We start from the raw sequence: 27,960 nt of genomic DNA, 5'->3' as shown, positions 1-27,960 counted from the left end.
AAGGACTAGGAAATATTTTCAAGAAAATTTCCCCAACCAAAGAAAGAGATGCCTTTAAACATACAAGAATCTTACAGAACACCAAATAGACTAGACCAGAAATGAAATTCCTCTTGCTACATAATAATCAAACTACTAAATCTGCAGAACAAGAAAAAGTATTAAAATCAGCAAGGGAAAAGGTCAAGCAACATATAAAGGCAGACCTACCAGAATCACACCTAACTTTCTTAACAGACACTAAAGCCAGAATGGCTTGGACATATGTAATGGTGGTACTAAGAGACCACAAATGTCATTTCACACTATTATACCCAGCAAAACTTTCAATCACCATGGAGAGAGAAAACAATACATTCCATGACAAAATAAAACTGGACACTACAGAAGATACTACAAGAAAAACTCCAATCCTAGGAGGTCAACTACACTCAAGAAAACACGGGATATAGATAACTTCACAACAGCAAAACAAAAAGAAGGCAAACACACAAATATACTATCACTATCTACACCACTATAAAAGAAACTACCAATCATTAATCATTAATATATATCACGACCAATGGGTTCAATTCTTCAATAAAGAGGCACAACCTAACAGAATATATTCATAAACAGGATTCAGCATTCTGCTGCATACAAGAAACACATCTCAGCAACAAAGATAGATATTACCTCAGAGTAAATGGCTGGAAAAAGATTTCCCAAGCAAACAGACCCAAGGAGCAATCTGGAGTGGCCATGTTAATAACTAATAAAACAGACTTTCAACCAAAATTAACCAAAAGAGATGGGGAGGACACTTCATTCTCAGCAAATGAATAATCTACCAAGAGAACATCTCAGTCTTGAATATCTATGCTGCAAATACAAGGGCACCCTCGTATGTAAAAGAAACATAATTAAAGCTTAAATCACACATCTATCCACACATATTAATAGTGGGGTATCTCAATACATGGCTCTCACCAATTGACCGATCACTGAAACAGAAACTAAATAGAGAAATAATGAAGCTAATAGAGGTCATGAATCAAATGGGCTTAATAGTTGCCTAGAGAACTTTTCATCCAAAAACAAAAGAATATACTTTCTTCTCAGGACTTCATGAAACCTTCTCCAAAATAGACTACATAGTTGGTCACAAAGGAAACCTCAATGGATACAAGAAAAATGAACTGACTCATTGTTTTTTATCAGATCACCATGAGTTAAAGTTACACACACACACACACACACACACACACACACACACACACACACACACAAAATTTAAAAAACCCAAAAACCAAAAAGGCTACACACTCATGGAAACTGAACAACTCCCTGCTCAATGACCACTGGCTCAGTGAAGGAATAAAAAAAGAAATTAAACACTTCCTATCTGTCAGTGAAAATGAAGGCGCAACATAACCCAACTTATAGAATACCATGAAAGCAATGCTAAGAAGAAAGTTCATAGCACAAAGTGCCTTCATAAAGAAACTGGAGAGATCTCATACTAGCAACTTAACAGTTCACCTGAAAGTTTTAGAAAAAGAGAAGCAAACACACCCAAGATAAGTAGATGGCAGAAAATAATCAAACTCAGGTCTGAAATCAATAAATTAGAAACAAAGAGAACGATACAAAGAATCAAAGAAACCAAGCACTAGTTCTTTGAGAAAATCAACAAGATAGACAACTCTCTAGCTAAACTAACTAAAAGGTGGAGAGACAATACTCAAATTACCAAAATCATAGATGAAAAGCGGACATAAGAAGAGAGTGAGGAAATCTAAACAATCATTTAGTCTTACTTCAATAGCCTGTACTCTACAAAATTGGAAAATCCAAAGGAAATTAATGGTTTTCCTTATAAATTTCACCTACCAAAATTAAGTCAAGATTGGGTAAACAAATTAAGTAGGCTTATAATCCCTATGGAAATAGAAGCAGTCATAAAAAGTCTCACAATCCCCTTCCCCTGAAAAAAGTTCAGGTCCAGATGATTTTAATGCAGCATTCTCCCAGACTTTCTAAGAAAAGCTAATACTCCTCAATCTAGTCCATAAAATAGAAACAGAAGGAACACAGTCAAAATCGTTCTATAAGGCCACAGTTACCCTGATACCAAGAGAATTTCAAACTACTTTCACTCATGGATATAATGGAAAAATACTCAATAAGATACTTGCAAATCAAATCCAAGAACACATCAAAAACATCATCTACCGTGATCAAGTAGGCTTCATTCCTACTTGCAGGGATGGTTCAATATATGAAAATCCATCCATGTAACCCACCATATAAACAAACTGAAAGAAAAAAAATCATATGATCATTTTATTAGATGCAGAAAAAGCCTTTGACAATATTCAACACCCCTTCATAATAAGTCTTATTTCAGGGATAGAAGGCAGCATCCACCAAGCCAATAACCAACATCAAATTAAATGGAGAGAAAATCAAAGCAATCCCATTAAAATCAGGGACAAAACAAGGCTGTCCAATATTTCTATATCTCTTCAATATAGTACTTAATGTTCTAGTAAGAGCAATATGACAACTAAAGGGACTCATGTGGATACAAATCAGGAAGGAAGAAGTCAAAGTATTGATATTTTCAGATGATATGATAGTATATCTAAGTGACCACTAAATTTCTTCCAGCTAACTCCTACAGCTGATAAACAGTGACAACAAATGGCTGGATACAAGATTAATTTAAAAACATCAGTAGCCCTCCTAAGACAAACAACAGACAGGATGAGAAAGAAATAAGGGAAACAACACCCTTCACAATAGCCATAAAAAACAAAGTATCTTGGTGTAGCTGTAATCAAGCAAGTCAAACACCCATGTGAAAAGAACTTCAAGTCTCTGAAGAAAGAAGTTGAAGAAGATATCAGAAGACAGAATGATGTCCCATGCTCATGGATGGGTAGGATTAACATAGTAAAAATAGCCATCTTACCTAAGGCAATTTACAATCCCCATCAATATACCAACATAATTTTTATAGACCTTGAAAGAACTGTTCTAAATTTCATATCAAAAAACAAAACCCCAGAATACCTAAATCAGTCCTATACAATATTAGAACTTCTGGAGGTGTCTCCATCCCTAAATTCAAGCTCTACTATAGAGCAATAGTGATACAAACCTGCATGGTACTGGCACAGAAATAGACTGGTTGATCAATGGAATCAAATTGAAACCCAGAAATAAACCTACATATATGGACACTTGGTGTTTAACAAAGAAGCCAAAACCATACAATGGAAAACCAACAGGGTTTTCAACAAATGGTGCTGATCTAACTAGATGTCAACATGTAGGAAAATGCAAATAGATTCATATTTATCACTCTGCACAAAACTCAAGTCCAAGTGGATTGAAGGCCTCAACATAACACCAAATTCACTAAATCTCTGAGAAGAAAAAGTGTCAAAGATCCTTGAACTCATTAGCACAGAAGACAACTTCCTGAACAGAACACCAATAGCACAGGTGCTAACATCAAGAATTAATAAATGAGACCTCTTCAAACTGAAAAGCTTCTATAAGGCAAAGGATACTATCAATAGAAAGAAATTGCAGTCTGCATAGTAGGAAAAGATTTTTACCAATCCTACATATGACAAAAGGCTAATATTCAAAATATATAAAGAACTCAAGAAATTAAACACCACCAAACCAAATAACCCAATTTTAAAAATGGGGTGTAGAACTAAACAGGGAATTGTCAAATGAGGAATATTGAAAGGCTGAGAAACACTTAAGGAGATGTTCAACATCCCTAGTCATCAGGGAAACGCAAATCAAAACTTACATCTATCAGAATGGCTAAGATCAAAAACTTAAGTGACAGCACACAGTAGCGAGGATGGGGAGAAAGGGGAAAACTCTTCCATTGCTTCTCGGAGTGCAGACTTGTACAACCACTTTGGAAATCATTCTGATGCTTTCTCAGAAAACTGGAATAGCTCTACCTCATTATCCAGCTATACCACTCCTGGGCACACACACAAAAGATATCTCACATACTCTGGTGCCTCACCTTTGACCATGTCCCCTGGATGGGGAGACCTGGTGGCACTCAGAGGAAGGACAGCAGGTTACCAAGAAGAGACTTGATACCCTATGAACATATACAGGGAGAGGTAATCCCCCTCAGGAACAGTCATAGGGGAGGGAAATAAGGGGAAAAATGGGAGGAAGGGAAGAATGGGAGGATACAAGGGATGGGATAACCATTGAGATGTAACAAGAATAAATTAATAAAGTAAAAAAAAGAAAAGAAAAAAAGATATCCCACAATACAAGAAGGACATTTGCTCAACTATGTTTAAAGCAGTTCTATTTGTAATAGCCAGAATCTGGAAACAACTTCGATGTCCTTCAACTGAAGAATGGATAAAGAAACTATGGTACATTTATATAATGGAATACTACTCAGACACTAAAAATAAGCAAACCATGAAATTTGTAGGCAAACTGATGGAACTTGAAAAGATCATCCTGAGTGGTGTTACCCAGAACCAGAAAGATACACATGTTATGTATGTACTCACTTATAAGCAGATTTTAGCCAATTATTACAGGATAAACATACTTCAATGCACAGACCCAAGGAAGATAAGTAACAGGGAGGACCCAAAGGAGGATGCTTAAATCTCACTCCAAAGTGTAAATAGAATAGACCGAGGTAGTGGTTGAAGAGAGGGAACAAGGTAGGAGAAGGAGAACACTAAAAAAATAAATTTGAAGATCAGACCTCAGGAAAGCTAGTATGGGAGGAAGAAGACCTGAAAAGAAAAGAGAAAATGTGGGTGGGGGCATCACTGCTACAAGCTGGAAACCTATGTCAGGATAGGTCTCTGGGAGGATACGAGGAGCACACTAGCTGAGACTTCCAGTAGCCGGGGCCATGGAGACTGAAGAGGACACCCTCTAACTAGACAGGACTCCAGGTAGAGAGAGGAGAACACCAACCCAACCACAAAAACTTTGATCCTAAGACACTCAGGGATAAAGACAGAACAGATAGAGCAGAAATTGAGGGAATATCTAACCATTGCCTGGCCTAACCCCAGACTCACCCCAAGGAAGAGAGCCAGCCCCTGACTCTATTAACAGTACTCTGCTATGCTTGCAGACAGGAGTCCAGGAGGTTTGTCTTCTGAGAGGCTCCACCCAGTAGTGTTTTGGAGCAAATGCTGAGGTTCACAGCCAATTATTGGGTAAAGCATAGTGAGATAGGGAGTCTAGCGGGAAAGTGGGGGAAGGATTAAAGGACCTAGAAATGACAAGAGCTCCAAAAGAAGACCAACAGATCCAAGCTCCCAAGAGAAGCTTGAGGAGCCTGAAGCACTAACCAGGGATCAGGTGTGGACTGGATTTAGGTCCTCTAAATAGACGTAGCTGATGGGCACCTCAGACTTCATGTGGGTGCTCTAGTAAGGGCACCGGGGGCTGTCTTATATATGCATTCTGTTTCCTGTTTCTTGACCACTTCCCCCTGAAGGGTCTGCCTTGATAGGCCACAGGGGAAGAGGATGAATTCTGTCCTGATGGACTCGATGGGCTTTCATGGGTGGGTAGGAGGTCTGCTTTTTTGAGGAATGGGTGAGTGAAGGTGAGACTGGGAGGAGAGGAGGGAGGGGGCTAAAACGGGGATGCAAAATGAGTAAATAACTACATTAGTAAAAAGTGAAATAAATGTTAGTGATGATGTGAACAAAGGGGAACCCTTATATCTAATGGGAAAACAGACTAGTCCAGTTATCATGGGAATCAGTGTAAATGTTCCTCAGTAACTAAATCTAGATATGCAATATGACAGAAGTATGCCATTACTGTGTATTTAATAATCAACAGCTCACTCAGATGCTTGCAGATCAATGTCTATTGTAGCACTGTTCACAACAGCTAAGCTACGCATAAAGCTAGATGTAGAGCAACAGCAAATGGGTAAGAGAAGCATTGTGCATGTATATGCACAGGACGATTGTTTTCAGCCCTAAGAATGAAGTTATGTTATTTGCAGGAAAATGAATGCAATTGAAAATAATCACGTTAAGCAAATCAAGCTAGCCTCAGTTAGGTCTCACATATTTTCTCTAATTTGTGGTTCCTCGGTCCTATTTTATGTTAAATGGTGTCTAGGGGAACCACAGGACTAATGGAAGGAATGAGGAAGTTCAGTATAGTGTGATACATAGGGAGTGTGCTCAAAGCACATTAAACACAATATGGAAATGTCCACAATAATGAAAAAAAACATATACAATGAATATACACAATGAAATGTGGGGAGAGTCCTTTAAAAAAAAATTGGTAAGGTGCCTCAGCAGACAAAAGCACCTTTTATGTAAGCTCAAGACTTGAGTTTAATCCTCACATCTGGCACTAGAAGTGAACACAATTCCAGAGAGTTGTCCTCTAATTCCAGACATGTGACATGATAGCAGTATTGTGGCACACATGAACTCACATTCACCGAGGGAAGGAGGGAGGGAGGGAGGGAGGGAAGAGAGAGAGAGAGAGAGAGAGAGAGACAGAGAGAGACAGAGAGAGACAGAGAGAGACAGAGACAGAGACAGAGAGACAGAGACAGAGAGAGACAGAGACAGAGAGACAGAGAGAGACAGAGAGTGATAGAGACAGAGAGAGAGAGAGAGACAGAGACAGACAGAGACAGAGAGAGAGTGGGCACAAAAATTGTTCCATCACTTTAAGAGCTGTAAACCTCATGAGTCATTTGTATAACTGAATGTCACTGCTGAAATTGATGGAAAATTGTCTCCCATGAATTTCCATTCTGCTATGCTTGCAGGCAGGAGCCTAACATAACTGTGTTCTGAGAGGCTTCATCCAGCAGCTGACAGAAACAGATTCAGAGACCCACAAGCAAACAATAGACAGAGCGTGGTTAGTCTTGTGGGAGAGTGAGAGCAAGGACTGAGGGAGCTGGGGGAGTCAAGGACACCATAAGAAGACCTACCAAGTAAACTAACCTGGGCCCATGTAGGATCACAGCTACTGAGCCACCAACCAAAGAGCATGGACAGGGTCACAGTCTGGACCTAGACTCCTACACATATGTAACAGCTATGCAGCCTGGTCAGAATGTGGGTCCCCTAGCAATGGGAATAGCAGCTATCTCTGACTCTGTTGTCTGCCTTTGGCCCTCTTTTCCCTAGCTGAGCTGCCTCATCAGGCCTCAATGAGAGAGGATGCTTAGTCCTGCTGAGACTTGAGATTCCACATTGGGTTAGTACCCCCCTGAGGGACTCCCCTTGTCTGAGAAGGAGAGGAAGGAATGGGGGGAGGAGACATGAGGGGAACTGGGAGGAGAGGAGGGAGGGGGCTAGAATCAGGCTGCAAAGTGATTAAGTAAAGAAATAAAGAACATACATATAGCAGAAAAAATGCATTTTGTCCACTAACAATATCTCCCTAAAAACCGTTACACTCTTGAACCAAATTCCTGTAGTCTTCTAAACCACATTGGTTTATTCCTTCCTCACAACACAGCTGTTACTCCCATGGCAGCAATGAGAGGAGGGAGAGAAAAGAGAAAGCACACAAAACATCTCTAATTGTCTAGAAGACATTACCTTTCCCAAGTTTTGTGTTATTGCACCCGTAAATGTATAGAGTAGGATTTGCAATGCGAAGTTTGGTTTGTAATTGGTTCCTGGTGAGAGTGCATAATACCTGTTCAGAATCTGAGGCCTTTTTTTTAAAAGTAAGGTAACAGTATCCTGGACATAAGGATACTGTTTAAGCAGCTTCAACTGTAACTCAGGAAAGCCTATGCTGCTTTCTTGGTCTCTCTGGGGCTTTAACAGTTTCTATGTTTCTTCTTTCCATGAGCTGTGCCCTTCCTTGGTTTGGTCATGCAACATATAAAGTGTGTATCCTAAATCAAGGAAATGTTAGATTCCTGTATTCTAATCCTCATGCACTGTTTAGAATGTATGCCCAAGAGTCTAAAAATAGCCTATAGAAGCTTCTCCAGGGCATCTGCTCAGGAACATTGGAAAAAGTTTTGCTTTAAGACACGTCTAGAACAGCATGCTTCAAATACACCTATGAACAGAACTGTGGGGCAAATCTAAACACCAAGGCCACTTATAGCTCTGAGCACTCTGAATAGTAAGACTTTGTTGACATCCTAGCATCTGAATGTTGAGCAGGTAACACATTTGTGAAGCACTCCTATTTCAGTTCATAAGTGAACACGTTTCTTTTTTAAAATTTTTTTAATTTTTAAAAATATAATATAATTTATTTATATTGCATCCCAATTGTTATCCCCTCACTTGTGTCTTCCCATTCCCACCATGTGACCTCAGCCTATCACGTCTCATCCAGACAGCCTGCTTACCCTTCCTTTGTGTGCCCACAGGGCCTCCCTGCCCAGGGGAGGTGATCAAATCCTGAGTACCAGAGTTCATGTCAGAGGCAGTCTCTGCTCCACCTACTCCCACCCCCCCACTGCAGCCAACCTTGGAGAATGAGCTGTCCATTGGCTATATCTGGATAGGAGGTCTATGTTCTCTGCGTGCATTGTCAGTAATTGAGCATTTTTCTTTTCTTTCCTTTTTTTTTTTTGCAGTTTTTTATTAATTTATTCATATTACATCTTGATTGTTAGCCCTTCCCCTATTTCCTCTCATTCTTCCCTCCCTCCCACTTCCCCCCTTCTCCCCTCCCCTATGTCTGTGATTGAGGGAGCCCTCCTCCCGCATATATGCTCTTAGAGTATGGAGTCTCTTCTTGGTAACTTGCTATCCTTCCTCTGAGTGCAGCCAGGCCTCCCCTTCCAGGGGATGTGGTCAGCAAAGGGGGCACCAGAGTATGTGAGAGTCAGATCTCACTCTCCACTCAATGGTGGAGAATATCATGTTCGTCAGCCAGGTCTTGGTAGGGGTTCGAAGTTTACTGCCTATGTTCTCCTTGGCTGGTGCCTTAGTTTGAGGAGGACCCCAGGACCCAGATCTGCCTGTCATAAAGTTCTTCTTGTAGGTTTCCAGGACCCTGTGGGTCCTACTATTTCCCCATTCTTCCATGCTACTCGCGCCAAAGTCTCAATAGGATGTCCTCTCCTCTGACCCACTTTCTTGGTAAGTAAAGTTTTTCATGGGATATAACCCTTGGACTAGTGTTTTGATATAAGTGAGTATATACCGTTTGTCTCTTTTTGCTTCTGGGTGAACTCACTCATTATGATAATTTCTAGATCAACCCATTTGTCCACAAATTTTGGGAATTCCTTGTTTTTGTTTTCTCCATGGCTCCTAGAGGCACAACTAGGAACATTTTGGGGATGGTAATCTGGTGTAAAGGGTGTGTATGTGAGTGTTTGTTTAGGCTCTTTAACAATGAATTTCATGCAGAGTCTATTTCCACCTGATTTATAGATTACATGACCACATGACTTTAAACATTTTATATTGTATGTTTGGAATGTTCATAAAAGGACACACTACGGTTTGATTACATCCACTCCAAACCCTCACACACAACTTTCTTACTACTTAAAAGACTCCATGTTCTTGTCTTAACTTTATGTGCTCTTCCTTAGTTTATAACCTATTGAGTTAAAAAAGGAACCCAGTTGGAATTTGAAAGCCTCTACCTATTTTAAGAATACCCTTTTCAAAGTAAAAGCTTTTGTTTTAACTTTTTGCTGCATAGTGTATTTTGAATATGTTGTAACATTTTATTATAAAATATGTATATTATATACCCACAGAAGTATACACTGAAAAAGCAGAGATATAATAATTCTTATGCAGCTTGGCACACACTTAAGTGAAAAGTCATAACATGACCAAAAACCCAGGTATAATGTCTCTGCCATTATCGTTATTAAAACTTCATTAATGACCCACTATTTGATGAAACAGGCTAATTTTGCTTGCCTTTGTGCAGCAAATATTTAGTGCATGTTCCCTTATGTTAATTTAGTTTTTTCAACAATACATTGGTTTTATCTAAATGATTTCACTTGTAAAATGTAGCTCTCCTTCTTGGTAGTATCCCCTCATAAGACTACATCAAACTATTATTTTTTTCAGTCTGCTGGTGAAACATTAGGATAACTTACCAATTTTGCATAGTCATCCACAGAGAAGACAGCTCAGCAGGCAAAGTTTCTTGACCTGTTGAATCCTGGGACTGAAATAAAAGGCCTATATGGTGGCAAGTGCCCCAGCACCTTACTGTGAGGTAGGAGGCAGAGGTAGGCATCTGAGTGCATTGGAGAAATCAAGGAAGAAGAATCAATTCCCCAGAAGTGCCCTCATGTGCCCACATGTGTCCTTCACACACACACACACACACACACACACACACACACACACACACACACACATACACACACACACACACACACACAAGATTTTGCTTAGTGAATCAGTGCTGTTATGAATATCCCTATCATGGCTTTGCAAGTTATATTTGCATTTCCACTGGATTCATGCTTATGAGTGAAATTATATGAGCCAAAAATCCAATAGCATTTTGTACATGCCTTCACAGTTTTTTTTGGAGGAACTGTACCAGCTTATAGGTCCCAGGTAGGATATGTTATGTAACTCCATCTTTCTAGAACTTGATTTTTTTAAAAGCTCTTGACACCAGGATGATGAGTGGCGGTTTGGGTTGCTATCTTGTTGTTTGACTTGCACATCCTTGTAAACTAATAGTGTTCAATCCATTTTCCTTATGTCATGGACCATGAGAATGTTTTGTTACAGTTTGATTGATTCCTTTTCTTGGCACTCTTCCCCTGTGTGTGAGGATTGGGTTTCTAACTTGTATCATTCCTGCTTCTCTGAAGGACTTCTGTTTAACAGGAGCTATCCAGTCACAAGCTCCCTCCACTTTTGTTTGTCTGAGAGAGCATTTATCTTCATTTTGATGGATTCTGTCCCTGGAAAGACAACTCTAGATGGCTGTTTTGTTTTCTTTCCCTACTTTGAATAACTTACTAACTGACTTAGGAGACGTTTGTATAATTCTTTCTTGCCAAAGATGAGGTGATTCCCCTCGGGAGGTCCCTGGCCTTCCTTTTTTACCTGTCTGCATTTTGAGTGTTATGTTCTCAGATGTTTTCCTGGCATTTGTCTTGCTTGGTGTCATGAACTCTCTGAATATGGGGCTTAACGTCTCTCATAAATTCTGAACACTCATCACTTGATATTTCAACTTGATTCATGTTGCATCTTTAGTAATCTCACAGCTTTGTAGATAGTTTATTCTGCTCTGTTTTTTTAAGTTTTGGAAATTTCTATAAATATGTCCTCATATTCAGTGATTCTTTCTTCAGCCACATTTAGTCTTCCAAGGTGCCTCACTCAAAAAAATGCTTGTGTTTGTTTCAGTGATTTTGACATGTAACATTCCATTTGTTTCTTCCTTAGAGTTTTTATTTCTTTGCTTATCTTGACTATGTCTTCTTATATGCTGCCCATTTTTCTGGTCAGAAACCTTAGATATTAAGCTCGATTATTTTACATTCTCAGTTAAATTTACTCCTTATATTTTCTTTGCCCTTTAAGGTAACATTTTTAGCTTTTCACATGCCTTATGATTTTTGGCTGGAAGTTGGATGTAGCATATCAGGATAAAAAATGATATTAAGTAAGCCTTCAGCATTAGATTTGTATCTGTTATGCTAGTACTTAGATTATATGAGGTATTTGTTGAGGTTGTGTCTTTAAAAGCTAAAATTTCTTCTACTGTTGTTTTTCTTAGAGATTTTTTATTTGTGAGATCAGTCCTTTAAGTATTTCAGTTAAGCACCTATGGTGATATAGAAGTCATTGGTGTGGTTGTTATATAATTATAAATTAGAATTAAGTCGCTGCCTTTCAGGGTCTCTCTCTCTCTCTCTCTCTCTCTCTCTCTCTCTCTCTCTCTCTCTCTCTCCCACACCCTCCCTCCCTCTCTGTCCTTTGGAAGAATTTACCTTCTCCTGCCTTTGAACATCCTGAGTCCAAGTTTCCAAGTTCTTAGGTCTCTTGTAGTCTAAGACTTATACCACCAGCTTAAGGATAGTCAACTACATGGGTCCTACCATGAGTTTCTTGGCTACTCCATCTTATAAACAACAGTATGGGCTACTTCCCATCTGTGTATTTGTCTCTATAACCCATGTCTACACCTAGGGTTCCCAGTCCCGTGTCTGTGACTCTATCTTGTCTGTCAGTTTTGTTTCTCTGGAGAACGGTGATGATATTTTAGTTAAGTCTAACCTTGATAAAGCTCAATTGTTTAGACATGGGTGGATAGCTTCTTTTGAGGTCAAGTTTTGTTAAGAAAGACAGACTTCTTGAAATACTTCCAAATAGTCATGTTTTCTCTAGCCTACTAGAACTAGGAGTCCCCCCCCCCCCCACTATGGTCTTTAAACTGTAAGGACCTGGAATAAGCCTTCTTCTAGCAGCAGCTTTGTGGTTTGACAAGCATAGCTCACAGACAGAAATCACTAAAATTAATGGTTTTTCTGATGATCCTTTTGACTGTCAACTCCTTACTCTACCTAAACCCATGGCCTTAGAAGAAAATAACAAAATAGGAGTTGTAAGTTTAGATTCTTGGGGAAGATAAGTATACTCTAAATACCCTGAGCATTATATGCTATTATCATTTAAATGGTGTTAATGACTTAGTTTTAATATCAAAGACAAATTTAATCAATTTTCAATGTAAAAACAAACCCATCACTGAAGATATATATTTTAATTTTCAACATTTGAAGCATGATTCTTCTCAGTCTCTGCTTATAAATATATAAGATAGAGATCGAGTTTAATCAAGCTCTTGTCTTTTGAAAGATGAAATACTATGGCACCAGCCAAGGACTATACATGCAGTAAACATCGAACCCTTACCCAGATCGAGCCAATAGACAGGACATTCTCCACAGTTGAGTGGAGATTGGGGACCCCATATTTGACCACATCCCCTGGATGGAGAGGCCCGGTGGCACTCAAAGGAAGGATAGCAGGCTACCAAGAGAGACTTGATACCCTATGAGCACATACAGGAGGAGGAGGTCCCCTCAGTCACAGTCATAGGGGAAGGGAGTAGGGGGAAAGTGGGAGGGAGGGAGGAATGGGAGGATACAAGGGTTGGGATAACTATTGAGATGTAATATGAATAAATTAATAAAAAAGGCTGGTGAGTAAGCTGCTGTATAAGGAAGTGAATTTGATTACTGCATGCTATATGTGTGTTCTGTAATATCACTGTGAACACTATTAATGTGTACAATAACTCATGGAAGTGAAATTAAATATTGTTTAAACTTTTAAAAAAAGAAAGATGAAATAGTCACAAAAGATTTTAGTTGTTGATTGTTGAATGATTATGTAAAACAGAGACCTTTGCTAATTCTTATTAGATTATCTTATGATGTTACACAGTTTGGAATTAAAGATGAAGGTTTATTTACAGTACACTTTAGGAAAATAAGCTGTCTTTTTAAGCATCAAAAGGCAGCCTACTAATAAGGCAGAAATAAATATGTTTAAAGGTGACAGAATAACATTAAAGGTAAATGTTAAGGAAACAAGTTTGCTATAAGGAAAGGTTGAATCCAATTACAAATAGAAACTCTTTCAGGCAGAGAGCATTATAAATTTGGACATTTAAATTTGGTTGAACGTCCAAATTTATAATGTAAAATACAGTGCTACTAGCTTTGAGCAGCAGCTAAAAATATCCAACTATTTAAATAATAGGCTATCCAGAATCCAGATGTTCACATTTAACACGTTTCCTTTAATTTCCTTCTAATAGTTAAACCACTGTTCCCAGTGTTTTCTTCACTTATTTTCTTCCTTTTTCAACAAAATAACATTATATCTGAACTCACCAGATACATATACCATTGCTTGTATGACTAGTCAGAAAAGGATGGACACTAATTCTTTTCCTTATGACACATCAAGAGTATGACATATATGCATGCAGTGGTGCAGAGAATAAAATAGAAATGCAACCAGGATATGGAAAGTTAAGAGCCTATAGCAGTAATGTTGGGTGGGCAGGGGAGAGACATACATTCCTACTGATCATTTTATACTGCTTTGATTTGTTTTGCGTGGAAGTGGGGTTGCAGTGGTGGCAGCAGCGGCAGTGGCTGTGGCAGCTGAGGCAGCCGTGGCAGGGGCTGTGGCAGCTGAGGCAGCCGTGGCAGGGGCTGTGGCAGCTGAGGCAGAAGTGGCAGGGGCTGAGGCAGCAACAGCAAATACCTGATCTCTAAAAGTTACATACTGTGTATTCAAAGCTCCCCGTTTTGCATTTGGCACTTATGCTTCTCTTTTTGATAATGTGAATTTGTTATCATAGGGCTGTGCAAAGAAGGTATTCATTTATACTTTACCAGAGGCACACTTAAGAAAATGTTGGCATCTTAAGTCTCTGCTTTCCCCGTGGTATTTAACACGTACCTATGAAATCTGCCTTTTCTCTAAGTTAGACAAGTTAATTAAAAGAAATAGGAGAAAGGGAATGAGAGTGTTTCTAACAACAAGTCGAATGCATTTGAACAGTGAGAATAATTGCTGTGAGAAATTAAGGTGCAAGCACACGCTTGCTGTAATTGGGGCGCACTTGTTAGGTGTGCTCTTCCTTTACAGCCTCTCTCTGTATTGGGGGCCCATGCTAATGTGAATACTTGTGGGAGCAGCATGATTAGGGGGGGATGTAGTTCATTCAGCAAACATTTCTTAGTGTTTGATGTGCCTCAGCTGAGCGTCACATATGATTTTACACTTCTATCCTTTCAAGCGACTGACAGGTCTCTAATCTCCATCTCAAACCCTTCACTCAGCTTGAACTTTGGCTCATAAAGGTCATTTTTGAGCCACTTGGGACCAAAAGCCACGTCCATGAAATCCCATAGAGTCGATAGATGCGATAATAGCTTTAGGCACATTTTGTTAAGACCCAAGGGGAAAGACAATTTCAATAAATGTAAAATTGTGCCATGTGCAACCTGCACAGTGTCTAAGAGATTCCCACAGGAACAAATCTTCTCTTTTCCTTCAGGCAAGAAGCCACAATAACAATAACGGTACAGGGCACTATTAAGGGTGGGGCGTAACTAACTGCTACAGGAAAAAGATGAAAAACCTCATAACGTTTACCGGCTCTTATACTGGAAGTTTCAAAGACAAAATCACATTCATCCATTTGTCCTGTCATCGTCCCCATTTCACAACAGCTTGTGAGGCACACTTGGAATATTTAGACTCCTGTTTATCAAAAGTATTACATATGGGTGTGTGCAAATGAAGTGAGTGAGCTGTGTGAAAATGACACAGGCATATCATCAGATTATAAAGTGATTTAAACATAGCTCTCCTTCTTTTTTTTTTACCTCTCAGTCTCCAGCTCATCTTCAAAATAAAATAAGGAAGAAAGAAAGCAAACCTTGCAGGGATACACGTGGCAGGATAATTACCAGAAGGCCCTCAGCAGCAGATGTCTGAGATAAGTTGGAAAGGGCATTGCCTTCCCTTGACATACCATCAAAGGGAAGGACTCGAATATTTAAACGGAAGGAGTGAAAGCTACATAGATGCACGGTTGAATGTCTGAATAAATAACGAAGGCACTTAAATATCATGATTAAATCTGTAAGGCCATTAAGATGACTCGTGACAGAAATAATTGTTTTGACTGCACACGTTTTAGTATTGTCTTTGATTTATTTCTTTCCTCGGTATTGTTCGCAAGGCAAAGGAATGCTTCTTGAAAGTAAAGTATCCCCTCCAGCAAAATATTTCACTCCTTTTGCCTCTGAGAATTCTGCTGGGAAAAAAAAAAAGATGTTCTAGAAAAACTTCAAGTTCAGCTTAAAAGCAGTTTTAAACAACCTTTTAAAGTAAAGTGTTCAATAGGTCAAAATGAATCCAAACGTAAAGATTTTACTTCAATATCTGCTCTGAATATTGTAATTGTATACCTTTTATCAGTTTTGTATTTAAAAAAAATAGTGTTAGCTACTCACCGCAAATGCCATCTTCTAAAACACACTGGATTAAGAATAGGTTACTTTTAAAAGATTCCTCCCAAATATACCTGAGACCCACTGAGGAATCCTTTTTTTTATTTTATATGTCTGAGTATTTTTCCTGCATGTATGTCTGTGTACCATGTGTGTGTCTGGTGCCCACCAAGGCCGGTCGAGAGCCTCAGATCGTCTGGAACGAGAGTTACGGATGGTTGTGAGCCACTATGTGGGTGCTGGTGAGGAGTGCTGTGTCCTTATATGGCTTAACAAAGGTGGGCAGACACTTTGAAAAGAGTGTCGAGCCTTGAGACTGGAAGCGTCTCCATGGCCTCATTATCTCCCAGTGCATGTTACGTTGCCCATTACATGCTTGACGGAGTGCACACATGCAAACCAGGGGTACCAGGGGAGCGGGAACAATCTCCATGCCCCAAATAAGAATTTTAGAGATGAGACCTAGACATCAGTATCCAAAAATTCTCCCAGAAGGGTCCAATATGGCACAAAATTTGAGAACCAATAGGTTGGGCCATTTGTACATTATAAGTAGATACAATCGTGTATACATCTTTAAAAATGAGGCACTTAATATTTCTTGTATCTACTTTAATGCAGGCATGAAGAGTGATGGAGAAATCATCACAAAGCCATGTCTTAAAGAGTAAACTGACATGGGCCTGGAGAGATGGCCCAGAGGTTAAGAGCACTGGCTGCTCTTCCAGAGGTCCTGAGTTCAGTTCCCAGAAACCACATGGTAGCTCACAGCCATCTATAATGAGACCCAGCGTCTTCTTCTGTCGTGCAATCAGAGCACTGTATACATAATAAATGAATAAATCTTTAAAAAAGAATAGACTGGCATAGCTTGTATTGTGATAAACAGTTAGAACTAGACTGCACCACTCATTTGGAAATACTTCATTCTTATCATAGCTCTCTGGATAGAAAGGCAACTCAAGTTTTCTAACAGTTGATTTTGTGGTGAGCATCTCCCCTTTGCTGGACTCTAGAGAAGACCAGATTCAATGAGGCCGTGTCCTGTCTCTCAGGTGATGCTGCTGAGCTCTGCTAAAAAAGCTTTGAAAGCACTCACTGAAGGGCCAGTCCAGCATTTCAAAAACCACCCTACCCTTTTGTGGGTTAAAAAATTTTTTTTTCATTTCTCTGGATGTTTTCTCTAAGTATGTTGGTAAAGGAAACACTGTTATTCTCTGGCGTTTCATAAAATCTAAACTTCAAATTCATTTTTATAATATCTTAAAATCTAAACAGTTGAAGGAAGTTATGAGGAAATGGTGTAAATACAGTACTCATTAATAAAATGTGCAAATAAATTAATTAAAAATGTTTAAAGTGTAAAAATATAGAGTTCATAACCTTATATAATTTATACTGCTTATTTTGTAATAATTTTGAGAACAGTATAGTATCATTTATGAACTGACAAAATACATATAAATTACTCATGTAATCAATTTTTAGAAACCAGAAAATTGCTCTTAATTTATTTAGGCTAAATTTCTGTTCCAAAACCCTCATTTCTCTTTGCACTCCTGTTCCTATCTTAATGTCTGGCTCAACCTAAGACCAACTCCATGGAAGAAATCCAACCCCTGACACTATTACCAATGCTCTACTACGCTTGCAGACAGGAACCTATCAGAGCTGTCCTCTGAGAGGATGCACCCAACAGCGCCTCTTAAACAGATGCTGACACTCACAGCCAAACACTGGGCAAAGAATAGGGAGTCTAGTGAAAAATGGGGGGAAGAATAAAAGGACCAAGGGGTGTCAAGAGCTCCACAAGAAGACTAACAAAGTCAACTAGCCAGGGGCCACAGCGACTTGCAGAGACTGAAGCACCAACCAAGGACCACACATGGACCAGACCTAGGGCCTCTACATAGATGTAGTTGATGGGCAGCTCGGGCTTCATGTGGGTCCACTAGTAAGGGTAGTAGGGGCTGTCTCTGAAATGGACTTGTTGCCAGCTTTTTCATTGCTGCGTTATAAAGAGAATAAATTAATTAATTAGTCAAAATGAAATGGAAGCTATAAAAGGGGGAAAAAGATATAGGAAAAGTTTTCTTTGTTATTATCTTAAATTTGTCAAATAATTGAGAAAGCAACTTCTAAATATTTAAACACTACATTGTGTTGAAAATCTGTTCTATATATATAGCAGACATCATTAAATTATGTACTTAGAAGTAAACTTATTACATGTCTATTGTACCTCAATAAAGTTATTAATAAAACCAACTGTCTGAAAAAATGATGAATTTTTGAAAGTATAACATTCTTCTTTTCCGCAGGCTACACTTTTGTGAAAACATTGATACACATATCAGTTACTTGTTTCTTAGGGTCACGGTCTTATTTTAAAATATAATCAGTGACTCTCATTCTTTGAAATATATTCTTTTTTACATATTTAAAATGTTAAAGTAATCTCCCACATGTATAATGTGTCTTGGTCAATCCTATGCCCTACTCCCTCCTTCTTTATCCCCAATGCCCATCAACATATCTTCTTTCCAATGTCTTTCTTGTTTTTACAACCTAAATTCAATTAATGCTGTCCACGGGCACGTGTGTCAAGGCACCCACTGGAGCATGATCTAGATGCCAGTGCCCCTACGCACACCAAGAGAACTGATTATCCTTCCATTCAGCACTCATTGCCCGCCATTACCTCCTCAGCTAGGGATGGGCACACATCAGGAGACCCTTCCCTCCATACTGAAATATTTTTCTCCCTGGATCTTGTGGCTTTCCCCCATATAAGCAAACACAAAATCCCAATGGGTGGAAATATGGAAGCAATAAACTCTATCTATTATTAAGGATTTGGTCTTTTCAGGAGTTTTCTCTCTTAGAAAACGACACTTGAGCTGAGCACGATGGCACATGCCAAATCCAGGACCTGAGAGAGTAAAATTATAAATTTGAGGACAACCTAGGTATCTATAGTGAGACCCTGTTTTAGAAAAAAAAAAAAAGAGACAAAAAATACAGCATGACGTAAGATATGCATATGAAATAAGATCAATGAAGCAAAGCAGGAGGGAAATAGTGTATACGCTAAGAGAACACTGTAGACAAAAGCATCAATGTCTAATAAACCTAGATGGGCACACATGGCGCTGAGCGAAAGTGACTACATCTAAAACAGACAGGAAGGAGACTGACTGTAAGGGACATAAAACTGTGGGAGGAATGGGAAGCCACAGGCAGCCTATCCTTAGAACATGGGATGGGGCTGGCTGGCGAAGTTAAACCATAGGGATGCTGCACACTGATTGGCCCCTTATAAAGCTGCTGTTGCTGATCATATTATTAAAAATAAAGGAAGGGAGACCGTAGATTTAAGTGAAAAGGCATGAGATAATGATAACTTGGTCTGTGATAGTCATCAGGACCAAGAACATACGATGATTTAAGAATTTAAGAATCCGACACATGAAAGCAGTAAATTATATGTGTAAATTAAACTAGGGTTGGAGAGGGTATTGCTTAAAAACTCCCCAGTATTTTGTTTCATTTAACCAAATGGCTGTAAGAGCATTCACTGACTGAGGCAGTGGGAAGATGATATATTTGGGGCTGTTTTGAGCTTGGAGTGCTTTTGAGAGAGCTAAGAGGAGATAGAACCAATGAGAAAAGCATTCGAGTCAGTAGCTCAGAGGAGAAGCAGGGTTAGCTGAGGCCAAACACAAAAATATAAACGGCTGCCTGAAAGATAGCATTAGAAATAAGTCTTGATGACCTTGGTTTTTATAATGACTTTTTAACTGTAATATCAAAGATCAGATCAATAAAGTAAATAACTTACGAGCTGGATTTCATGGAAAAATAAAGGTTTCAGTTTGGTGAAAATGTTAAAATAAAAATGAAGATCGATATAAAAAAGACAAATGACAACTGAAGAAACATTTGCAGAGCATTTATTGAATAAGGAACTTACCAAAATGGAGCTAGGGGTAGTTTAGTCTGCAAAATGCCTGCCACATAAGCAAGGTAATTTGGCTTGGATACTCAGAAGGCACTTAAAAGTCTGACTATGCTAGCGTGCATCTGTAACCAAGTACTGGTGGGGCTCTGAAGCTCCTCTGTAAGCCAGCCAGTCTGAATCATACAACTCAGCTTCACTGAGAGACCTTGATTCAAAACTGAAGTTTAACTGTGATCAAGGAAAGAAACTTAATTTCAACTTCTCACCAGCATATACACATTGGCTGCACACTTGCACTCACATGCAAATAGTCACCAATAGCAATACACAACACTAATGACACAAGATCACACAGCCACACAAAACAAGTTTTTAAAGAGCTTGCCAGAATGTATGGATAATTCTTTTTCTTAAGGATTTATTTATTTATTATTTACTTAGTGTTTTGCCTGAAGGAGGTCCTGTACAACAGAACAGGGCACCAGATCTCATTACAGATGGTTGTGAGCCACCATGCGGTTGCCGGGAATTGAACTCAGGATCTTTGGAAGAACAGCCAGTGCTCTTAACCTCTGAGCCATCTCTTCAGCCCTATAGGAATAATTATTTTAAAAATACCAGCAAACAAATTTAAAGATAGACAAAAAGACATAAGACATCTCACCAAAGAGGAAAGAAAATGGAAAAGAAACATGAGATCTTTAGAATCTCATGTTGTATTATGTAGGATTCTCTAAAGAAACAGAACTGATCTTTCTCCTCTCTCTCTCTCTCTCTCTCTCTCTCTCTCTCTCTCTCTCTCTCTCTCTCTCTCTCTCACACACACACACACACACACACACACACACACACAGTTAACATACATATTAAATTATTAGAGTGGCTTACAGGTTATAATCCAGTCAGTGCAACAATGTCGCATGATGAAAAAGCCTAGAATCAGGCAGTTCCATGAGGTTAGATGTCTTGGAAGTTCCAATCTAGCTCTAGGTTTCTGGAGGGCATCTGAATTTCAGTGTTGGAATCCCTACCCCCAAATGTTCTAATACAAGGGAAGTAATAGGACAGATGAACTTACCAGCAAGAGTGAGGACAATCAGGTAAAAGGCAGTTTCCCTCTTCCATATGTTTTTATGTGGACCATAACCAGAAGATGTGGTATAGATTCAGGGTGCGTTTTGTAGTTTCAAATAATATTATTAAGAAAATCCCTCCCAGGAGTGCTCAGCATCTTTTGTTTTAGTTGATTCAAAGTATAGTCAAGTTGAGAAGTAAGATTATCCATTACTAACGACATTTGTGATCTAGAAATAAAAGCAACGAGGAGATATGCCTCATTTTGAATGAGCAAGACTCAGTAAAATCAAACACACTGACACACCAAGTACAGGTACAGAGGCCGATGCATGAGGAGCTCTGGTAATTGTTGGTCAGAAGAGACACGCACTTGGAAAGAGAGCTTTGGTTCCTTACAAAATAAAACATACTTCTGCCACAAGATACACTAACACAACTGGATATCTACACAAAGACATTAGAAAGAAGACTACACAGAAACTCAGATATTGTAGCAGCTTCATTCATAATTGCCCAAAGCTTGAAGCAAATGAGCCATCCTGCGGTGGGTCAATGAGCAAACTGAAGTATACCTAAACAATGAGATATGAGTCAGTATCAAAAAGAAATGAGCTACCAAGCCATGGGACAACATGAATAAACTTCAAGTATTTTTTCAAGATAATATTTTGATTGATTCTTTGGGAATTCCACATCATACACCTGAGGACACTAACATCACAATTCTTCCATGCCAGCCCTTCCCTGACCTCTGCCCTTGTAGCCTCCCTGTACATTGAACAGTTATTGGCCAGATCCAGTTGTCATCTGGAAGCTTACTGTTGAATAAGCTGACCATTTCTCATTCTTTTCTAATTCTGGCTGGCTGGTTCAACACAGTTGTCTTGGTTCAAACTCCTTCCCAAGCTGACTGATTCAAACTGGGTTCTCTAAGCTTCTGACTTATTTGTTCTGCTTGGCCTCAAACTGACTCTTTTGACCTATTCCAATCTACTGACTCCTCGTTCTCTGGCTCATTCTGTCTTCACCTGTGTCTAGTTTTTCTTTCTGCAACCTGTCTCTGTAAAACAGTCCTGGTAAACTGACTTTGAACTCCACAAACTGAACTGCCACCAACTAAACTGCTATGAACTCAAATCCACAGCACTGCCTCTCAAGGGACCAACTCCCAACTGACTGCATCCTTCACTGACTGAGCTCAACTGAATTTAATTGAATCTGTCTCTGTCTCTGACTTCCTACCCCCCGACCTCTCTCTGCACCGCTCTTACATAGACTCTCTTTCCGCTCGTTCTTGTGAGAGTTGGGAATATCCTATCTCTATCGTATTCTGTCAGATTATTCTCTGATTTGTCACTTCTACTTCATCTGCCGCTCAATTAGACATTGCTTTCAAAGATGGATGCTTCCTTCTTCTACAAACTAACCTTACCTTCATTGTTTTGGATTAAAGGTGTGTACTAAGAGTAGGTCTGTAATCCAGTCAGATCAGATCTGCCAGATCACATAGACCTAGAAGGTCTTTGGATGTGATCCCTTGCCAGATCGGCCATGTTGCTGAATTAAAATTCCTCCACACACACATCCAACAAAATAAAAAGAATGAAAAGAGAAGTTCAATTTGTATTGTCCATATAGTTACTACAGCATGCTCAAACTCTTAGCAGCCCACTCCCTCAAGAAAACTGACTTCTTTTCTACCTGTACAACCATCAGAAGCCATGATTTGTGAAGAGCTACACTTCAACATCTTTATCACAATTTTAAAGAGTTCTCTTTGATGACTTCATTTTTAGGCTGTTACTTTTGGGAGCTGGGGTGGGAGTAGTGGTTGTCATAGAACCCTTCCACACTCTTCTTTCTCAATTGTACATCAGCAGTCATGGATAGCACTATCAAAGTCACTTCCTTGCTATTTACAGCCATCTGGAGCTCAGATAACAGGCTTCAACATGGTTTCTGGTGATAGCACAGACCACAAACACAGCCCTTGGATATGGTAGGACCATGGACCCAGGCATGGCCCCCTATGCAGCCCAGACCATGTACTTCAATGCAACTTCAGGCGGCAACACAGACTACAGACATCCGCATGGCCTTTGGTGGTAACCTAGGCTACAGTCGTCAACACAGACCCTCGGTGCAGTAGGACCTCGGACCCAGACCTTTCCCTCAGCAGCATCATGAGCACAGGTTGTCCTTCGAGTAGGTCCAGTTCAGAAAGTGAACTCAGGCCTCCACCACCACCCAGAGCTGCCACAATGACCTGTTCCACTGTTGACTCAGCCCTCTCTCACAGTGTTCACTGCCATCACATATCCGTTCTGTCTTTCTCCACGGCACATGCACTGTGCTGCTCTGCTCTGTCATCTTTCCCACCTCTCCATCACATATCCCTTCATTGTAATGATGCCCCCTGGACTCCTTGTCCATAAAAAGTGAGGGCAAGATGGCCTTTATAAGTAAATACTTTTAAGTGAAAAAGAGAAATGGTCAAGAAATTAATCTGAAAGGCTACATACTATGTAATTCAAGCTGCATGACATTCTGAATAGAACAGATATGGAGATAAGAGGTCTAGAATTTCCAGGGGATGAGGTAGAAAAACAGAAAGAACAAACAAAACATTTAGTGAAGTAAAGATTCTTGATGAAAAGAACTATAGACACATGCTAGCACATCTTTCAGAATCCATGCGATGTATAGTAGTCGAAGTGATAAAGGTTCCCAATGCAGGTTTCATACCAGTCTGGTGCAGTGTGGATGCTGGTGAGAGGGTGTGTGCTCAATTGTGCTGTCAATTAAATTGAACAGAAATTACAAAGTATAAGTAAAGACAGTTCTGCCATAAATTTGTTGGTTAAAGTGAGACAATTATGAAGAAGATCAGACCAATGAACTACATAAAACATTTTTTTAAACTTAAAACTCTCATCTTTATTTCCTGTACACCTGATGTTATGTACTTATATATGCCAAAGTAGTATATAATATACAGGTTAAAAAGGAGAGAGATGGAGATAAGAGACAGAGAGATTGTTGTTATTCTGTATCTTTTGTGATCTTGTTGAAGAGATACACAAGGGTGTTATTGTATTTGTGTGGAAAATGTCAGGCATAGAAAGGTTCAAAAAACTTTTAATAACTATAGCTGTCAGGAATGAAAGGTTTATTTTGCTTTGCTTGGGTTTTTGCCTTCGGTTATATGAGGTATCACTTGTTATCTATCTGAACTAAAGAATAAAGCACCATTTTGTTCTCTAAGAGAGGCTGTGCATTGCTATACCTGAGAACATAGGTAAGGCAAACTTTAGGAGAACCAGAATTAGACTTCATGAGCCCAGGTATTTTTGATTTATAGTTGTTTGTATTTATTTCTTTGTTTTGTTTTGTTTTGTCACAGGGCATCCTTAACCCATCAAGTTTTCTCTTTTTCCTTAAGTTTTTTTTTTATTAATTTATTCATATTACATCTTGATTGTTAGCCCTTCCCCTGTTTCCTCCCATTCCTCCCTCCCTCCCACTTCCCCCCTTCTCCCCTCCCCTATGTCTGTGATTGAGGGAGACTTCTTCCCCCTATGTATGCTATAAGATTATTGAGTCTCTTCTTGGTAACTTGCTATCCTTCTTCTGAGTGCCACCAGGCCTCCCCATCCAGGGGACATGGTCAGAAAAGGGGCACCAGAGTTCACGTGAGAATCAGATCTCACTCTCCACTCAACAGTGGAGAATATCGTGTTCGTCGGCTAGGTCTTGGTAGGGGTTTGAAGTTTACTGCCTATTTCTCCTTGGCTGGTGCCTTAGTTTGAGGAGGACCCCAGGACCCAGATCTGCCTGTCATAAAGTTCTTCTTGTAGGTTTCCAGGACCCTGTGGGTCCTGTTATGGGGTTGGAGAGATGGCTCAGTGGTTAAGAGCACTGTCTGCTCTTCCAAAGGACCCAGGTTCAATTCCCAGCCACCACACGGCAGCTCATAACTGTCTGTAATTCCAATTCCAGTGGCTTTGACACCCTCACACTAAAATAAAATTCCTTAAGTTTTTTAAATTTTCATATAAGATATAGTTATATCACATCTCTTTTCCCTCTTCACCCTCCAACCCTTTTGATCTCTCTCTCTCTCTCTCTCTCTCTCTCTCTCTGTCTGTCTTTCTCGCTGTGTGTGTGTCTCTCTCTCTATCCACACACACACACACACACAAAAGATATAAGTGCAATGTGCTAAATTATTTTAATGTTGTTTGTAAGTATATACTTTTAAGCTTGACCACTGGTATTGGATAACAAACTAGGGCGTTCATCTTTGGGAAAGACTAATTCTCAGCAGCTGTTAATGACTTCAATCTCTTCTTCTAGGATTGGGGGTTCATGAGATTTCCTCATCTATGTTAGCATGTCAGTTGGTCAAGCTATTATTCAGGTCTTGTTTAGGCAGCCATATTGTTGATACTTCATCAATATATTTTCCATGTCACATGTAGAAGGCAAAAATCTCATAGAAGCTTCTCTGGTTCTCTAACTTTGATGATTAGGAACCACAACAGTGACCTCAAGGCAAAATATCCTTAATGGTGCCCAACGGCTATAAAATTGGACTTAAGAACCACCCAGCAGAAGGGTGAATCTATGCCTGAATCTATAAACCTACTCAACCATTCATAGCTTGTGAGGCCACGGATCTTAAAGAGAGTGTACTATTGTAACTTCCTAAACCAGTATGATTCCTAACTGTACTCTAGGTACCTCTAGCTCTCATTCTTCTTCAAAGCACTTTATCCTTTGTAGAAAATGGAGAGTATTACAGAAAGCCAAAATTGGTCCAAATGCAGAGGTCAACTGATGGTGGTGCATCCAAACACAATTGACAACATCTGTGATATAACCTCCAAGTGAACATTGAAGAAGAGGGAGCAGAAAGATTTGTCCAACTTGTTCTTCCTTGTTACAGAGAGTGAATGAAGAGTGAAATGGGTCCTGGAGAAGCAAACATAATATCTCAGTGGCTGCATAGGATCAAGATCAAAGTAAAAGAAAACAATATATTTAGATGCCTTCAAATTGGTTAATGCTGGATCAATTATTATTGCTAATTTTTATTAAGTCTATCGGTTTTAACCATGTGTAAACACGCACAACGAAACAAAACACAATAGATTACACAGAACACAGCTGTGCTTGACAAAACATGAGTGCACCAGTAAAACTTTGTTTTGAATGTCCCTGGGAACTTACAGAGAAACAAGGAAGGAAGTTGGCCTGAAGACTTTGCTGTTACAAAAGATGAAAATAAAGGTCAGGCACCCATCATGGGTGTGCTGGTGGCACAGGAAGGAGTTTTGGATTTGTGGAACTCTGCTTTTTCTAAACAGATGTCCTCATCATGGAAGTTATTGTAGTCTCCACTTAACCAGATGGGATACCAAACTCCCTGCTGTGTTTAGAACTGGCAGGGCTCATTAAGTTGGCTTTAAATTGGGTATTAAGAAAGGATCTTTTGCTTAGCCCAAATAATCTCAACATGCACAATGGAGAGAGGAGGGAGTTCAACAAGCAAAGACAAAATATAAGTGATAAGTGATATTAACATACTGGACTTAATTGTCTATAAGTAACTACAAAGTAAATGGGAAATTAAAAAGATTAACTGGAAATGTTTCTAAATGATGGAGAATATGACCTAATGAGCAATGCCAAAATAGAGAGAGAGCATTTCCTCACTTGTAATGTCAAAACTGAGAGTTGAAATCTAATTTATAGAGAAGATTAAAGCAACTCAAACTTAAAGAAGAGGCCTATGTATTTGGTTCAAAACTGGATAAAATGTCTTTGTATTTACCAATAATAGCAGGGAACATATTTATGTTGGAGACACTGCAAATTAAGATAAAAGGCTAGAGTTGGTATTTGTTTAAACATAAAGGCTGTGATTTTAGTTCTTTGTAAAATACCTATAGTAGGGGATATTTCAGAGACTATAGAATTGAAGGTAATAGACCTTAAACTAACACATTCCAATATTTATGTATATTGATTCATATGATAATCAACAAATGTGCCAGCTCAGAGACAAAGAACAATGAATATTGATTAACGTGTGGTGCCAGTGACAATGAAGCAGAGTTTGTTCTTTGGAAAGAGTAAGACTTGTAATATACTCCCCTTAATTGTAAATCCATTGAACTCTGTATACTAGCAAATATCTACCACAGTGAATAATAATTACCTTAGTGTATTAATTATAGACAAAGGATTAATATTTGCCATTTTATGCTCAGCATGAATGTTATTGTAACAGACAATTCTTCAAACCTGCATGAAGCAAGGCTGTGTGAGGAAATTACTTTATACCTTACAAACAGAGATTATGTGGTTACTATTCAATCACCCAATGTTTCATTCATTAGGATATTAACTATCTGTCTGTGTGCTTTTATGGTAGGTCACATGAGCTTTTATTATTGTCTTACTTCTATAATTTCATGCCTCTTAATAAATTTGATTTAGTTTGATTATCCTAAATTTAAATTTATTTAAATCTAATTATATTCTACACTATAATATTCTAATTTGTAAAAACTTCTTCCTATTCAGTTGACAGCATACCTGTAAATTCCTGTTAGATGTCACCCATATTTACCATCTGATCTTTCCCAAGAAGCACATGCACACTAACATTAAAGATGGTCTCCACCTGGGCGGTGGTGCCACACACCTTTAATCTCAGCAGTCAGGAGGCAGAAGCAGGGGACCCTGAGTTTGAGGTTAGCCTTTTCAACAGAAGAGTTTCAAGATTGACAGGGCTACACAGAGAAACCCTGTCTAGAACCCCCACCCACAACAGCCCCCGAAAATATGATCCTCTAAGGACTGTTTTCTCTAACTCTTTACTACAAGCCATTTT

At 39.1% G+C, this 27,960-nt stretch overlaps 1 long non-coding RNA gene across 2 annotated transcripts in view; it reads right to left on the bottom strand.

The window, feature by feature from the left end:
- LOC311583352 overlaps positions 1–27,960 on the bottom strand; it is a 245,729-nt gene that overhangs the window by 207,368 nt on the left and 10,401 nt on the right. The window contains exons 2-3 of one of the 2 annotated variants that reach the window (XR_014774471.1): positions 25,803–26,033; positions 21,079–21,286 (exon numbers count right to left, since the gene is read on the bottom strand). The exons of the other annotated variant lie outside the window; for it this stretch is intronic. This is a non-coding gene — a long non-coding RNA (uncharacterized lncRNA). Of the gene's footprint in view, positions 1–21,078; positions 21,287–25,802; positions 26,034–27,960 lie in introns of those variants that run through there. 2 annotated transcript variants of the gene reach the window in all.

Source organism: Acomys minous (assembly GCF_964271855.1).
Source record: "Acomys minous genome assembly, chromosome: 14".
Lineage (NCBI taxonomy): Eukaryota > Metazoa > Chordata > Mammalia > Rodentia > Muridae > Acomys > Acomys minous.
Note: the sequence above shows the minus strand (reverse complement) of the source record. Positions and strands in the feature narration are given on the sequence as shown.